General features: G+C 50.7%; 1 protein-coding gene and 1 long non-coding RNA gene across 2 annotated transcripts in view; both read right to left on the reverse strand.

Annotated features, from left to right (window-relative positions):
• LOC138748853 (pleckstrin homology domain-containing family G member 3-like) overlaps positions 1–6,847 on the reverse strand; it is a 106,056-nt gene extending 99,209 nt beyond the window's left edge. The window contains exon 1 of the mRNA XM_069909675.1: positions 6,499–6,847. The gene's annotated coding sequence lies outside the window, so the exon portion shown is untranslated. The remainder of the gene's footprint in view (positions 1–6,498) is intronic.
• A 4,109-nt stretch (positions 6,848–10,956) lies between these two features.
• Positions 10,957–13,840, reverse strand: LOC138748732 (uncharacterized). Its single transcript, XR_011348227.1, has 3 exons — positions 13,789–13,840; positions 12,094–12,351; positions 10,957–11,043 (listed from the first exon to the last, which is right to left on the reverse strand). It is a non-coding gene; the product is annotated as an uncharacterized lncRNA (long non-coding RNA).
• Positions 13,841–15,427: the final 1,587 nt, after the last annotated feature.

The raw sequence follows: 15,427 nt of genomic DNA on the forward strand, positions 1-15,427 counted from the left end.
CTTCCAAACGAGATGGAGACAAGCATTGCTGCCTCAGCCCGATGGGAACGATTGCAGGAGTGAATTCAGGGCACCCACTGTTGCAGAGTGTGGACAGGCACCAGGCAGCTGCAGGCTAGCACATGCACACAATAGTTGAGGAAATTAAATCGAGCAAATTAAATAATCTGGAAAAAAAATAGCTGGTGTCAGTCATTCCAAAAATTGAAAGTACAAAATCTTCTCAAACCCCACCAGGTTCATATTAAAGCAAATATGTTTGTTTATGCTAACTTGTTACAGATCTATCCACTTCTCCCCCTTCAAATCTCCACAATTGTTTCTCTGCTATGATCAAACTTTTAAATGGGTCTCTCATATATAGAAAACTACAGCACAGAACAAGCCCTTCAGCCCACAATGTTGTGTTGACCTAATAACCTACTCTGACTGCCTAGAATTTCATTTCTGATCTCCCTTCCATTTTTCTCAGTTCCGTGTACCAGGGTGCTCCCGTTGTGGCCTCCTCTATACCTTGGATAGATGGGGCGCAGACCACTTCGTTGAGCACCTTGGCCCCGTCTCCAGCAATAGCATGGATCTCCCAGTGGCCAGCCATTTCCATTCCCCATCCATTCTCTTGCCAACATATCAATGATCTCATACACTGCTAGAATGAGACCATCCACAGATTGGAGGAATTGCACCTCATCTTCTACCTGGGCATCCTACAACCAGATGGCATCAACATCTACTTCCAGTTTCCATTAAATCTCCCACACACACCCCCCCATCTATGAACCATTACCTTTCCCCACCTCTCTCTTTCCTGTCTCTCTCTCTCCCCCCCACCCCGTGTCTCACCCTCTCCCCCCCACCTCCCCTCCCCCCCCCCCCATCTCTCTCCTTTAACAGATCCAACATCAATTCCCACTTTTCCTCTTATCAGATCCAATTAACACATTTTGGCTTTTGGCCTGGACTTTTTCCCCCTCCCCCCCTTCTCTCTCCAGTTTTTATCCAGATGCCCTCTTGTTTTTGCTTATACCTTGAAAGAGGGGCTCAGGACCGAAACGTCGGTAATATATCTTTTCCTCCTATGGACATTGCGAGACCAACCAAGTTCCTCGAGCATTTGTGTATTTTTACCATGTACCTTTCTTAAAAGGATCCTGTTGTACCTGCCTCCACCACCATTGCTGGTAGTGCATTCCATGTATGAAAAACTTACATCCCCCCTGTAATTAATCCTGGGGGGGTAGGGAGCTGAGGACTGCCCCTCACTCAGGTGGGGATGGGGGGCATCATTCACTTGTTGGCTCCTCGTGCCACACCCTGGAAACTGCTTCAGCTAGCAGGCGGAAACAAGTGGAGGGGGAGGGTTTGGTGTCATTACTACTCCATCCCAACGCCAGAGCAGGCGGAAGAGGAGACATCTCCCAAAGGCGGATGAAGATGCCCAACAATGGTGGGGGAGGCTTGTGAGCCCGCCGCAAGAGCTGCCGTGGACCCCCAACACTCAGGCCTCATCTACCTAGCGTGTGATTCGGCGGACTGTGCGGAAGAAACCATCACTGGTTCAACGGGCAGAAGGGCAGTTCTCAGCAATGCGTCGTGGAGTGCTAAGAGGGCGCAGTGAGACGCACACAGAACACTGCTGGCCGTCCACTGCATCCTGACCCGTCTCCAGCCATCTCGACTACGTCTTGCCACTGGGTCCAGATAGGCCGGGGCGAGAGAGAGAGTGAGACTGACGACCAGCGCAACTCTCCCTCACTTTAATCCAAGTCATGACTTCAAACCCAAGTATTTATTTTTTGAAGCCATGGTCCTCTTCGACTAGGAAGGACGATCAACTACAATTAATTCCTGGAAAAAAACACCTCTGGCTATCCACAGGATCAATGACTTATCATCTTGTACACCTCTATCAGGTCCCCCCTCATCCTGCATCACTCCGAGGAGAAAAGACCAAGTTCGCTCAACCTATCCTCTAAAGGCAAGCTCTCCAATCCAGGCAGCATCCTTGTAAATATTCTCTGTACCCTCTCTGTAGCATCCACATCCTTCCTGTAGTGAGGTGGTGAACACAATATTCCAAGTGAGATCTTACATCGCTGCAACATTAGCTCATGGCGCTTGAGCACGATCCCACAGTTAATAAAAAAGCCAACACACCATACTCTTTCTAAACAACACTATCAACCTGTGTGGTTGCTTGGAGTGTCCTGTCGACTAGGACCCCAAGATCTTGTCAACCATCATTCTCTTGGGCTGGGATAAGGCAACAAAATCTCACACTGTACTGGCAAAAGATTACACCCCTTTGTACTTTTCCCTAATATACCCTGCACTTACTTACCCCTTTTGCAGCCACTTCAATGCGGGAATATGGCGCCACACCTTCTGTGTAAAAGGTGCAAACATGGAATGGGGGGGGGGGTGGGGGGGATCATTGCCTTTAAGCCGGCAGCGGAGGAAGTCCCAGCGCCGAATTGATGTCGGTGTTAAAAAATGAGCTGGCAGGCTGGGAACGTGTAAGCTATACGTCACACTTTATGCACCCAGAATGCCGGTTTGGTGTGTAATTATGCCGCCGTTGTTTGGTTCAATGTAAACAAGCAAAGCCGGCTTAATGACAGGTCTTCTTTACGACAGTATTGAGGGGTCCACGTGTAAAAGAGGGCTACTGTAACACTACTTGCTACACTCGTCCATTTGTTACCATTGCACGACCCGCTGAACAAGTTGACTTGCCTGGATAGCATGCACAAGCATCTGGTCTGCCTGTGAAGCAATGATGAACGTCGCTACACCTTCCTCCAATCCAGGTGAACTCGAGATGATTCAGTCCGCACAGACTCCTCAGACCAGACCCTGCTGGGTGAACCTTACAGCCCACTGGGCAGGGCTGGCTTTACTTCAATGTTACGAGAGTGTTTGGGGTGCCTGGGGCTTTCTTCGGCACCCTAAACACAGCAGCACCTCCAGGAAGCAGACAGGCACCGCCTGGGCAGTTGGAACCCAGGGGGGTGTTCCTCTGCATCGTGGGAGATGCGCTATTGCACTTACGCTGCAGACCCTCACCGAGGCTCTGGTGAGGAACGGAGCTGAATGATACCAGACGATCCTCCCAAACGCCAGGGTGGCCAGATGTCCGGTTTTAGGCCAGGAAGTCCAGCTTTTGAGTTATCTGTCCTCCATCCAGCGCCACCTCGAGCCAGACGTTAATTTGTCCCCATGGGGGAGGGGGGTGCAGGGACAGAAAGGGGCACTTACCATGTTAAGTTCGGTCCCGTGGTCCACAGGCCGTGCTTCTTCTTGCACAAGCGCCGGCTGGACCGGAGTGCAGGGCCACTAGCATCACTTCCGTGGGAGGGAGGGTGAAGTGATGCCAGTGGCTGGAACTAGTGCACACGTGCAAGACGAAACTGGCCGCATACGGCCATTGAACCCCGGGACACTGCATTTAACATGGTGTGCCCCTCCACCCCCTCTGGTGAGTGACTTTTCGAGCGTCAGATTGTGCCTCCCACTAAGACTTGGTCTGGCGCCGACCCTGAGCATCAGCGTACTGAGGAGGATCTCCTTCCCCTGAATAAGATGACAAAGTACCACGTTGATTGTATTCTCTGCCACCTCTAACGCCGTGGAGTTAAAGTCCGTCAGGTCCATGAGTAGAACGTACGGATGCACCAAAATTCTCACATAGGTGCAGCAACTTAAATAACCTTAATGTGCCAAGCCACGGAAAAAGAGATAATAGAAAGGAATAATGGAACCTTGAAAATATTTTACAGTAGGGGGGCAGCATGGTTGGCCTAGCGGTTAGCGCCACACCTTTACAGCGCCAGCGATTGGGACCAGGGTTCGAAACCTGTGCGGCCTGTCACGAGTTTGTATGTTATCCCCGTGTCTGCGTGGGTTTTCCCCAGGGGCTCCGGTTTCTTCCTGCCCTTCAAAGACATTCCGGGGGGGTGTAGGTTAATGGGGTGTAAATATGGCGGCACGGACTCTTGGGCCAAAATGGCCTGTTACCATGCTCTATGCCTACATTTTTTTTAAAAATAGATGAAACACCTGATAGTTGCTGTTCTAATGAGGAAAAACTTTATGCACAGCAACCTCCCAATGCACACACCAACACCCACCCATCCCCACCTCCCAATGCACACACCAACACCCACCCATCCCCACCTCCCAATGCACACACCAACACCCACCCATCCCCACCTCCCAATGCACACACCAACACCCACCCATCCCCACCTCCCAATGCACACACCAACACCCACCCATCCCACCTCCCAATGCACACACCAACACCCACCCATCCCCACCTCCCAATGCACACACCAACACCCACCCATCCCACCTCCCAATGCACACACCAACACCCACCCATCCCCACCTCCCAATGCACACACCAACACCCACCCATTCCCACCTCCCAATGCACACACCAACACCCACCCATCCCCACCTCCCAATGCACACACCAACACCCACCCATCCCACCTCCCAATGCACACACCAACACCCACCCATCCCCACCTCCCAATGCACACACCAACACCCACCCATCCCCACCTCCCAATGCACACACCAACACCCACCCATCCCCACCTCCCAATGCACACACCAACACCCACCCATCCCCACCTCCCAATGCACACACCAACACCCACCCATCCCCACCTCCCAATGCACACACCAACACCCACCCATTCCCACCTCCCAATGCACACAGGCACACAGTGTTAGTCAGTGGTACCTGAGGCATGTTGTTCATTATTACATTATACAGTTAACTTGCCTCAACACCCCAGGAAGTGTGACAGCATTGATGAGGGCAAAGTCTCATTATTCCGGAGGGTGGGGGTTCAATTTGTCAAGGGTGTCTGGGCGAGATATGAATGAGAAATACCTCTGATCATTTTTTAAATACTGGGGGTCCCAGCCACTCCCCCCCCCCCCCCCACACAGGCACAAATCACATTTTCAGAGAGCGAGATCCCACAAACTCTGATGAGGATGTGACCAGCGTGTCTCCTCCATCACAGTAACACACCAAGATGATTCACCTCATTCGGCCTCTTCTATCACTTCCCTTCCTCTCCCCTTCCCTCCACCACCCCCCCCCACACGCCCCTCCCTCCCCTTCTCCTCTCCTCCTTTTCCTCTCCCCCCTCCCCTTCCCTCCCTCTCCTTCTCTCCTTTCCCCTCCACTCCCTTTCCCTCCCTCTCCCATCCCCTTCCCTTCTTTCTCCCCTCCCTCTCCCCTTCTTCTCTCCTCCTTCTCCCCCTCTCTCTCCTCCCCTCACCCCTCCCATCCTTCTCTCCTCCCTCTCCTCTTCCCTCCCTCCCTCTCCCCTCCTTCTTCTCCCCCTCCCTCTCCTCTTCCCTCCCTCCCTCTCCCCCTCCTTCCCCTTCTTTCTCCCCTTCCCTCCCTCTCCCCCTCCTTCTCATCTTTTCCCCTCCACTCCCTTTCCCTCCCTCTCTCCTCTCCCATCCCCTTCCCTCCCCTCACACCCCTCCCCGGGCCCGAACTCTCCGCGTTCATTCCGCTCCGTGGCAACTCACTCGAAGCCGCGAACCGCTGACACAACCGTCCCGGAGCAGCGACTCCAACACTTTGTGCGGCTCGGAGTGAAGACGTGACCGACTGTGAACCCTTCACCTCCCGCCACCTCCCGGGGTGTTTCCGCTGTATCGCAACCGAGGGGGAGGGAGAGAGGGGGGGGGAGAGAAGGGGGGGAGAGAGAAGGGGGGGAGAGAGAAGGGGGGGAGAGAGAAGGGGGGGAGAGAGAAGGGGGGGAGAGAGAAGGGGGGGAGAGAGAAGGGGGGGAGAGAGAAGGGGGGGAGAGAGAAGGGGGGGAGAGAGAAGGGGGGGAGAAGAGAAGGGGGGGAGAGAGAAGGGGGGGAGAGAGAAGGGGGGGAGAGAGAAGGGGGGGAGAGAAGGGGGGGGAGAGAAGGGGGGGGAGAGAAGGGGGGGGGAGAGAAGGGGGGGGGAGAGAAGGGGGGGGAGAGAGGGGGGGGAGAGAGGGGGGGGAGAGAGGGGGGGGAGAGAGGGGGGGGAGAGAAGGGGGGGGGAGAGAAGGGGGGGGAGAGAAGGGGGGAGGGGGTGGGGGGTGGGGAGAGGGAGAGTGGGGAGAGGGGGGTGGGGAGAGGGGGGTGGGGAGAGGGGGGTGGGGAGAGGGGGGTGGGGAGAGGGGGGTGGGGAGAGGGGGGTGGGGAGAGGGGGGTGGGGAGAGGGGGGTGGGGGGGAGGGGGAAGGGGTGGGGAGAGGGGGAAGGGGTGGGGAGAGGGGGAGGGGGGTGGGGGGAGGGGTGGGAGAGGAGGGAGGAGGGGAAGAGGGAGGGGATAAAGAGTGGGTGGGGGGAGAAAGAAGTGGAGAGGGGAGAGGGGGAGAGAGGAGGGGGAGAGAGGGAGAGGGAGAGGGGAGAGGGAATAAAGGAGTGGGTGGGTGGGGTGGGGGGAGAGAGAGAGAGACCTAAGTGAGTGAACATTCCCACTTACCGTCCGACTAACTCCGGCGTTGCCCACCTCCCAGCTCCGCTCGGCGCCGCCACCATGTGAAACGCTGCGACTCTCCCCCGCTGTTCAGCCCTGCCTGGGGTGGGGGGGAGGTGGGAGTCAGCCCGGGCTCTGCCCGCCGCAGCTCCTGGGGAAGGGGTCCCCGCAGAGTTAGGAGGCAGCTCTCCCTCTCGGTCCGGGGGAGAGCGAAGCGAGTTGTGACCCTCCCCTCCCCAACACAAAGCGGAGTCGCGTTAACCCTGTGTGCTCCGTCTCCGTCTCATTGGAGCAAGCCCTCTCCCCACAGCTCCGACCCACTGCCGGGGAGCGGGGAGAACACTTGCGGGAGAGAGAGAGCGAACCGTTCGGCCCCTCTGCCTATGCTAGACAGAGAGATCACCCGCCTAATCCCCCAACCCCAGGTCCATGTCTCTATTTCAACGAGGGGGGGTCGCTGCCTCTCCCATCGTTCAGACACAAGAAATAGGGACAGGATGAGGCCATCCGGCCCGTCGAGCCTGCTCGCCTTTCAGTGATCTGACATTAGGCTCATATCCACCTACCTGCCTTTTCCCTGTTCCCCAACTAGGTAAGTTCAACCTTGTGTTAAATACATTTACTGAGGTTGCCTCCATTGGGCAGCAAATTCCACAGATTCACCACCCTCTGGGAAAAGCAGTTCCTCCTCATCTCTGTCCTAAATCTACTCCCCTCGATCTTGAGGCTATGTCTCCTAGTTCTGGTCACCCCCACCAATGGGAACAATTTACCGACCTCTATCTTATCTACGCCTTTCATAATTTTACATGTTTCTGCAAGATCCCCTCTCATTCCTTTAAATTCCAGCGAGTACAGTCCCAGGCGACTCGATCTCTCCTCAAAGGCTAACCCCCACCCCCTTCTCTGGAATCAACCTGGTGAACCTCCTCTGCACCGCCTCCAAAGCCAGTCCACCCTTCCTGAAGTCAAGGGACCAGGACCGCGCGCAGTTCTCCAGACATGGCCTCACCAGGACCTGGTACGGTGGCAACAGAACCTCCCTGCTCCTAAACTCAACCCCTCCAGAGTGCTTCAGAACCCCCTCTCCTCACTCATCTTCTTCCCCCGCCACAACCTAATTACTTTACGTCTCTGCCCACTCTGCTGGGGATCTTTGCTGCTGGATAGCTCTTGATGTTAGTAAGATCACCAAAATGCTGGAGGAACTCAGCTGGTCTTTTCAGCTATAGGAAACAAAGATACATTGCCGAGGTTTCGGGCCTTTTTCATGGAAAAATCAGAAGCAGGACATATCAGAAAGTGTCAGAATTCAAACCATGGGGGGAGGAATCCAGACCAACAACGGCTCATCTTCCTACAGGGCAACCTTCCACCAGATGGCATTAACGTCGACTTCTCTGCCTTTCGTTAAACCCACCCCCTTCTTCCCCCCTCCTGTCTCCTTTCCTGCAGACATGAAAAATTCTCACATAGTCCCTTATCATATTCAATTAACACCTTTTCAACAAAGTGGATTCATTCTGTTCTCGCTGCTGCCATCAGGAAAGAGGTCTAGGTGCCACAAGACTCGCACCCACCAGGTTCAGGAACAGCTGCTCCCCCTCCACCATCAGACTCCCCAAACACAAACACAATCAGGGACATATTTAAGGATTCTAACTTTTGCATTTTATTGATGTTTTTTCGATTGTACTGTTTATTTACATTTCTTTATTTGTTTATACATGTACACTGTGTACAGTTTTTTATTGCGCTACCAATAAGTGGTAATCCTGTTACGCCCGCAGGAAAAGTATCACAGAGTTATACGTGATGTCATGTACGTACTCTGACAATAAATCTGAAATAGTCTAATCTTTGGGCTGGGACTCTAAATGTGTGAACCAATCAGGTTCTTCCTCAGGCCAACATCTCCAACAGGACGGCTTGAGGTAGTTCCATCAGACATGCCTGACACCAACCTCCTCCACTCTGCCATCCGAGCTCCATTGCGATGCAGCAGAAGGTTTCCAGGCTCATGGCAGAGATCATTCACAGATGGACCCTCCCCCCCCACCTTAACATCCCCACAGATGGGGAAAGCGGCATTGGGGTAGGCCGTGGGAATGACAGCGAAAGAATGGGAGGGTGGGTCCACCTGCCTCACCCAGACACCTCCTGCACCGGGCCCAGGCTCCACTCCAGCCTCAGAACCCACAGAAATGCAGGAAGCGTCAACCTTCCATCCCCAACACCACCCCCCCACCCCAACCCCCACACATCCTGCCTGAGGAGAGAGGGATTGGCACCACTGCATCAAACTCCCCAGAACACAAAGGAATGGGATGTCACAAACCTTTCGTGTGGAAAGGAAATTAGAAGCAAGATCTTCAGCTCGCTGTATACATTCTCAACTTCCGGTCTCTCTCCCTGTTTACATTAGCCTTATATTCAATATGTATTCTGTCATAACATGACAAATGTCTGCAAACTCTTCAACAGGGGTCAATTTGCCCAAGGAACCTGTTCCATCTGCAAAAGTCAACTCAAACTTCTTGCCTCTTGGGGTACGTAAGTTCGGGGCAGAGGGGATATCCACCACATCTCTCACCCAGTCGAGACCTCTTCTCCTCCCTTAGTAACTCAACACCATGATAGCAAATCCAAACTGATGGGTCATTTCTCCCATCAGTTACTTGGCTCAGGTTCACCAGGGTCAGATCAAACAATGCAAGTCAAGTCTATTGTCATCTGATTGTACAAGTACAGCCCAACGAAACAGCGTTCTCCGGTCCTCAGAGCAATACATGAAGACATAACGCAACTACACACAAACAATACATAGGCAGGGCAAATGAATCAATAAATATTGTTTTGTGAATATGGGAGCCTTGGACGGTGAGTGTGAGCAGTTCCTCTGGTCGTTCAGCGTTCTCACTGCCCGTGGGAAGAAGCTGTTCCTCAGCCTGGAGGTGCTGGCTCTGATCCTCCTGTATCTCTTTCCCCGGCTGGGAGCAGCTGAAAGGTGCTGTGTACAGGGTGGAAGGGGTCCTCAATGATTTTGCGCACCCTCTTCAGTTTGAGCAATTAGCTGGAGTTTGCCAGGGTGGATTTACTCCACCCCGGAGCTACTACTTTTCACTTAAAATTTTAACATCGCTGACTCCATTGCCGGTTCATCCTTGATTAGCTCGGCGGTCGGTTGTCGATGACTCTTCGATGGGATCTCGGAGGCCTGGGAGAATCGGCCTCACCTTCGAGGAGTTGGGGAGGCTTTGGCGGATCGCCAGGGAGCCAGTTCACGAAATGTCTGGGGATTTCTGTTCACCGCTCTGCTATCTCGACGCCCAGATAAAGGACTCTCATCTAGGACTCTTGTCTCGACGAGGGGAATAGGAGATGCTGCGCTCCGTGGAAGACTGAGTTAGCACGGGCTTCAGTCAACATGAGACTTGCCTTCTCCTGCTGTGGTCTATTGTTTTATACAGTGGTCTCCTTTGTTTACAGAAATATGCCAACCGCATCTTCTGAAAGACCTGAGGCCCACACGCTGGGCCAACAAATTCAACAACTTCTGTGTTAGGAATTCTCTCGCATCACTGGAAGATAAGAATGCATTCATGATACTTGTCCCCAACTATATCACAGTTGGAAAATCCACAAATGTTGGGGAGTGATGGCATCCCACCCCGGCCATTACAGCGAGTGTAAAAATGAAGGGAAATCAGTGATCTGTCTATGAAACCCAAAGGGTCGATTGAGTCGATTCATGGACTCACCAACCGTCTGACACTTCAGTGGCTTGGTTGAGACCGTGTTTCCCGGAGCTATGGAGTGTGTGAGGGTGCAGCGCCTGGTCACGTGCTGAGAAGAGGTAACTCCTAAAGATCTGGCTCCATTTCAGCCCTGATCTTCGGGCACCCGGTACAGAGGAGGGAGGGTTGGTCGAGGGCTGCCCTCATCTTTCTGGTACTGGGACTGGCCAAGACGGCCCTCCAAATCAAGGGTGAACTATCCCTGGAGAAGGACCCCTAAAAATAAAAAATTTAAAAAAAAAGAGAAGGACCCCTCAGGCTCTCCAGGAAATGTTCGCTCCCCCAGGGGTACGATGGTATCGACGGAGATAATTATGGTTCAATTTGTAACTCGTGTTTTATGCGAATTGTAGACGAATGTAGGACTTGTAACTTTTGGTGTAAGAATAAAGGGATGGTTTTGATCTACGGCCATCAGGGTAAAATAAAAAGGGGGCAGTTCTGTGCAGGAAGGAGCAGTTCTGAGGGAGCGCTGCATGGTGGGAGGGAATTTTATCATGCTGATGGGTCAGCCCTGAGGGGCAGCTGATGATGGCGAGTTTATTGTCATACACATTCAATGAAATTCTGACTTGCTGCAGTCGAACAGGTACTCGTAAATAAATATTACAATAGTAAATTAATTAACTGGTACAGGAAATTCATAAGATAAATAATATATATTTGCAGAAATCCCCATGCAAAACAAAAGAAGCAGATGGTCCTCTTGTGGTGTCGGACCCGTGTACCAAGGGGAAGTTGAAGAACCTGATAGCTGTTGGAAAGAAACGAATCTTGATGAAGATTTTTTGAGGGAATAGTTACATTTTACACCTCAATCACGAAATCAACAATAGAATAAAAAATTGAATACAAAGTAAAAATCATAATCTTCGATACGTGGTGGCTATAATCCCCTCCACTACTTCCCACCCCCTCCCCCATGAAAAGTAAATAAGGTAAAGAAATCAGCCCCGAAGAAAGAAATGAAGAGATGAAAAAAGAGAAAAGAATAGAAAGAAGGGAGCAGGGATTGTTGGGAGTCCGTTGTCTACCCCACAAATCTCACATTCTCAAAGTTTACTTAGATCTCAAGGGGGTCCCATGGGTGAGATTGAACGCCAGTGAAGATCTGCACCTGCCATATTTGTCATACTTATTTCTTAGGTGATCTTCAAGGGGTACACAGCCATGCATTTCCGCATTCCAGGAGGCCAGACCAAGATGCGAATCCGACTTCCAAGCAACCACTATACATTTCCCGGCCAATGCGATATGAACGAATATTGTTTGATGTTGGGATGACCTCATTTTGGATCTTAGGGCTGCAATATTCTCCAAAAAGAATAATTCTGGGTTCTGTGGAAATTGGATTCTGGTAATTTGCTCGAAAAGTTTCCCCAGATCTATCCAAAATGGTCTTACCTTTGAAAAGCCCGAGTTGAGTGTAGAAAATTCCCTATCTAAGCACCTAAAGCACTGATCCGAAATATCGGATTTACATTTATTTAGCCTTTTGCGGTGTGAGATGTAACTGGTGCAGAAAGTTATTTTGCACCAATCTACATCTTAACATTTATTGTATTTGTTGGAGGAAATATTGGTTATGTATCTTTATGTTTGCTATATCCTCCCTATATCTGCAATTCCCTCTCATCATAACACCCTTCCCCGTCTATGGAACCCCTCTAATCCTTACACCCCTCTCCATCTCTGGAACCCCTCTTAACCCTTACACCCCTGCTGAGTTTCTCTAGCGATTGTGTTTTTACTTTAACCACAGTGTCCTTGAATCTTGAGGTGCCAGACCTTCATGCTTCTGTACCTGAGAGACCATGATGGAGGTCCTTGATGATGTTGGCTGCCCTCTTGAGCCAGCGCCCCACATCGATGCCTGCGATAGACGGGAGGTCAGAGCCTGTGATGGACCTGGCTGTGTTCGTTACCCTCTGCATTCCTGGGCACTTGAATAGCTAAACCAGCCTGTGGTGCGACCAGCCAGTTCTTATAGACTAGAGTCGCCTGCACTGCTCATGGGGCCTTCTTTTGGATGAGACATTAAACAATGGCCCTGTTCACTCTCCTGGAGAATGGGAAGATCCCATGGCACTGGTTATCCACTCCTCTTAATTAGTAATTTTTTAAATAACAAATTAATGATTGTTTATGCTAATATTATTGTATATTAAATGGTAGGTGTTTCTTTCCTTTTTTTGCTTTTGGGTGGGAGGGGGAGATGGGGAGAAAAATATTTTTTTTTTGTTTCATTGGGCTTTGGATCTTTGATTAATGTTTTATTTATTTTTTTCCTGTAATGATGCAAACAATTAAATAATTTTTTTTTTAAAGACAGAAGCATGCTCCTGGAGTTTATTGACCAATGTTCCACTTTTAAGTAATCCCTAGGCCATCAGAGCTCTGATCAGTAAGAGATTGCTTAAGGTCAGATGTCGGTGGAAAGAAAAAGTTTGAAACCCACCATTTTAATCGTACCTCATGAACTCGTTATGTGCACGGTTTCAGAACTCCAAAGGAAATGGGCCGATGTCAATTTTTCTCAAGCAAAATATTTCAATAACAATTGGTTATTGTGATTCTTAACCTTCCCTTCCCATCCACATCCCACCTGAAGCAATCCCTTACCAATCACAGAGCGCCGATGGTATAGGGATGTGAGTGGAAAGAAAAAGTTTGAAAACCACTGCAATAGATCATCAGATCTTTGTCACTCTGGTGTCTGTGGGAGCTTGCTGACCACAGGAAATAATGACCACACAAGAGTGAGCCGAGTTCCAAGTCCCTTATTGGTTGTTCCATCACTCTGGGACATATCCAGGTGACCAGGACTGACATTGGTATTGTCAGGACCACTTGGGTTTACTGGCAGTGTTTGCCCACTGGTTTGAAGCCTGTCTCACGTTACAGTTTCTGTCCCAGACACTCTCCCTGAAGGATGATTTTCTGCCTCACAGATTCTGAGGGCAAACTGAATTTCAGAGAGTTAACCTTGTGGTTCTTTAACATAATTAGCAGTTGATGAGGTACTGAGACAATAGGTTTATCAGGGCTAAACAGAGATGTTGGCATCACTGACAGACGCACTTCCTGAGTGAATCCCCCTTTTGTCTGCTGGTCCACTGCTGTGCTCTGAGCCTTGCCATCTGTCTCCCTGACTGCAGAAGGAGCTGGCCCATCAACCAGCCTGCCTCAGGCATGGCAGAGAGGAGACGGGACACCTGTCCTTCCCGCTCCCGATTTCAGTGCTGTTAATGAGCTAACATCCGTGCGATGTGTGTGAGTGTGGGGAGAGTAGGTTCAGTTCTCGACTGACAGCTAACTCCAACCTGGGGAGCTTGGTACAATCAATAGTTCCAGGGAGAGAATTCCCAGGGGAGAGAGGGTTGTCCTGGGGAGAGATGGGTGTCCAGGTGATAGAGGGAATTCTTGGGGAGAGAGGGGTGCCTCACGAAGAGAGGAGTGTAACCAATCCAATTACCTAAATATTAACCTACTTACTTACCAAGGCACTATAACCTACCAACTAACCTACTGACTAGTGCCGGGCAACAGATTGTTTCATTCAAACCTTTTACATCATACCACTTTAACTGTTTATGTCCCCAACATTCTATTCCTTCAATCCCCTCTAACGATTCCATCCTCCCTCTATCTGCAGTTCCCTCTCATCATAACACCCTTCCCCATCTCTGGAACCCCTTTAACCCTTACAGCCCTCCCATCTCTGGAACCCCTTTAACCCTTACACTCTTCCCCATCTCTGGAACCTCTCTAACCTTTACACCCTCCTCTGTCTCTAGAATCCCTTTAACCCTTACACCCCTTCTATCTCTGCAAACCCCCCCCCCCCAACCATGACACCCCTCCCTATCTCTGTAATTCCTATACATTCCTTTTTTCTGGAACTTTTTCCAATACCCACAACGTTGCACATCACTTGGAACCTTCCCTCCCACAGAAGGATACATACCTAACACAGGTAAATAGATTTAATGCAGATAGATGCGGAGCTTCTTTCGATGTATGATTCTATGATTTGTGTATAAAGGACCCTAGTGATACAAGGACATATGAAATAGGAGCAGGGGTCTCCCCTTGTATGAGATATTCAGTCCTACTGTGATCGGAGAGAATCCCAAACTATGATAATTAATTCTACTTGTCTCATTGCATAGGTCTGGACCTAAGTCAGCATGTTCCCATGCAGAAGGAGCTGGCCCATCAACCAGCCTGCCTCAGGCATGGCAGAGAGGAGACGGGACACCTGTAGTGGTTTGCAGTACCATGCTGTTCAACCAAGTTACCACAGATGTATTCTATGAAGTCCTCCAAGTCTGTCCCAACAAACTTGATTCATCCAATCACTGTGCAAGTTAAAGTCCCACATGACAACTGCCACTCCAAAGTTCATATTTACTGTCAGAGTACGTACATGACATCACGTACAACCCTGAGATTCTGTTTCCTGCGGGCGCGGCAGAATTACCAATAGTGAAAAAAAAACTGTACACAGTGTTATGTCTCCAACACTCTATTCCTTCAATCCCCTCTAACCATTATACCCCTTCCTGTCTCTGTAACCGCTCTAATTATGATACTCTTTCCTATCTCTGCAACTGCTACATCTCCCTCCACTTTGGTATCCCTTCCAACCGTTCCACCCCATGTAAACAAACTGTGCAATACACAGAGGAAAAAAAAAATCAATAAAGTGCCCAAGTAAGAGTCTTTAAATGAGTCCCTGATTGAGTTTGTTGTTGAGGGGTCCAATGGCGGAGGGGGAGCAGCTGTTCCTGAACCTGATGGTGCGAGTCTTGTGGCACCTGGACCTCTTTTCTGATGGCAGCAGCGAGAACAGAGCATGTGCTGGGTGGGTTGGATCCTTGATGATCGCTGCTGCTCTCTCATGGCAGCCTTCCCTGTAGATGTTTTCAATGGTGGGGAGGGTTTTGCCTGTGATGTTCTGGGCTGCGTCCACTGTCTTTTGCAGGGCTTTACACTCAGGGGTATTGGTGTCCCCAAACCAGACCATGATGCAGCCGTCAGCACACTTTCCACCACACATCTGTAGAAATTTGCGGCTTTCCGATGACATACCAAACCTCTGCTCACTCTTGAGGAAGCATTCTTACATCCATCAT

This window comes from Narcine bancroftii, chromosome 13 (assembly GCF_036971445.1).
Source record: "Narcine bancroftii isolate sNarBan1 chromosome 13, sNarBan1.hap1, whole genome shotgun sequence".
Lineage (NCBI taxonomy): Eukaryota > Metazoa > Chordata > Chondrichthyes > Torpediniformes > Narcinidae > Narcine > Narcine bancroftii.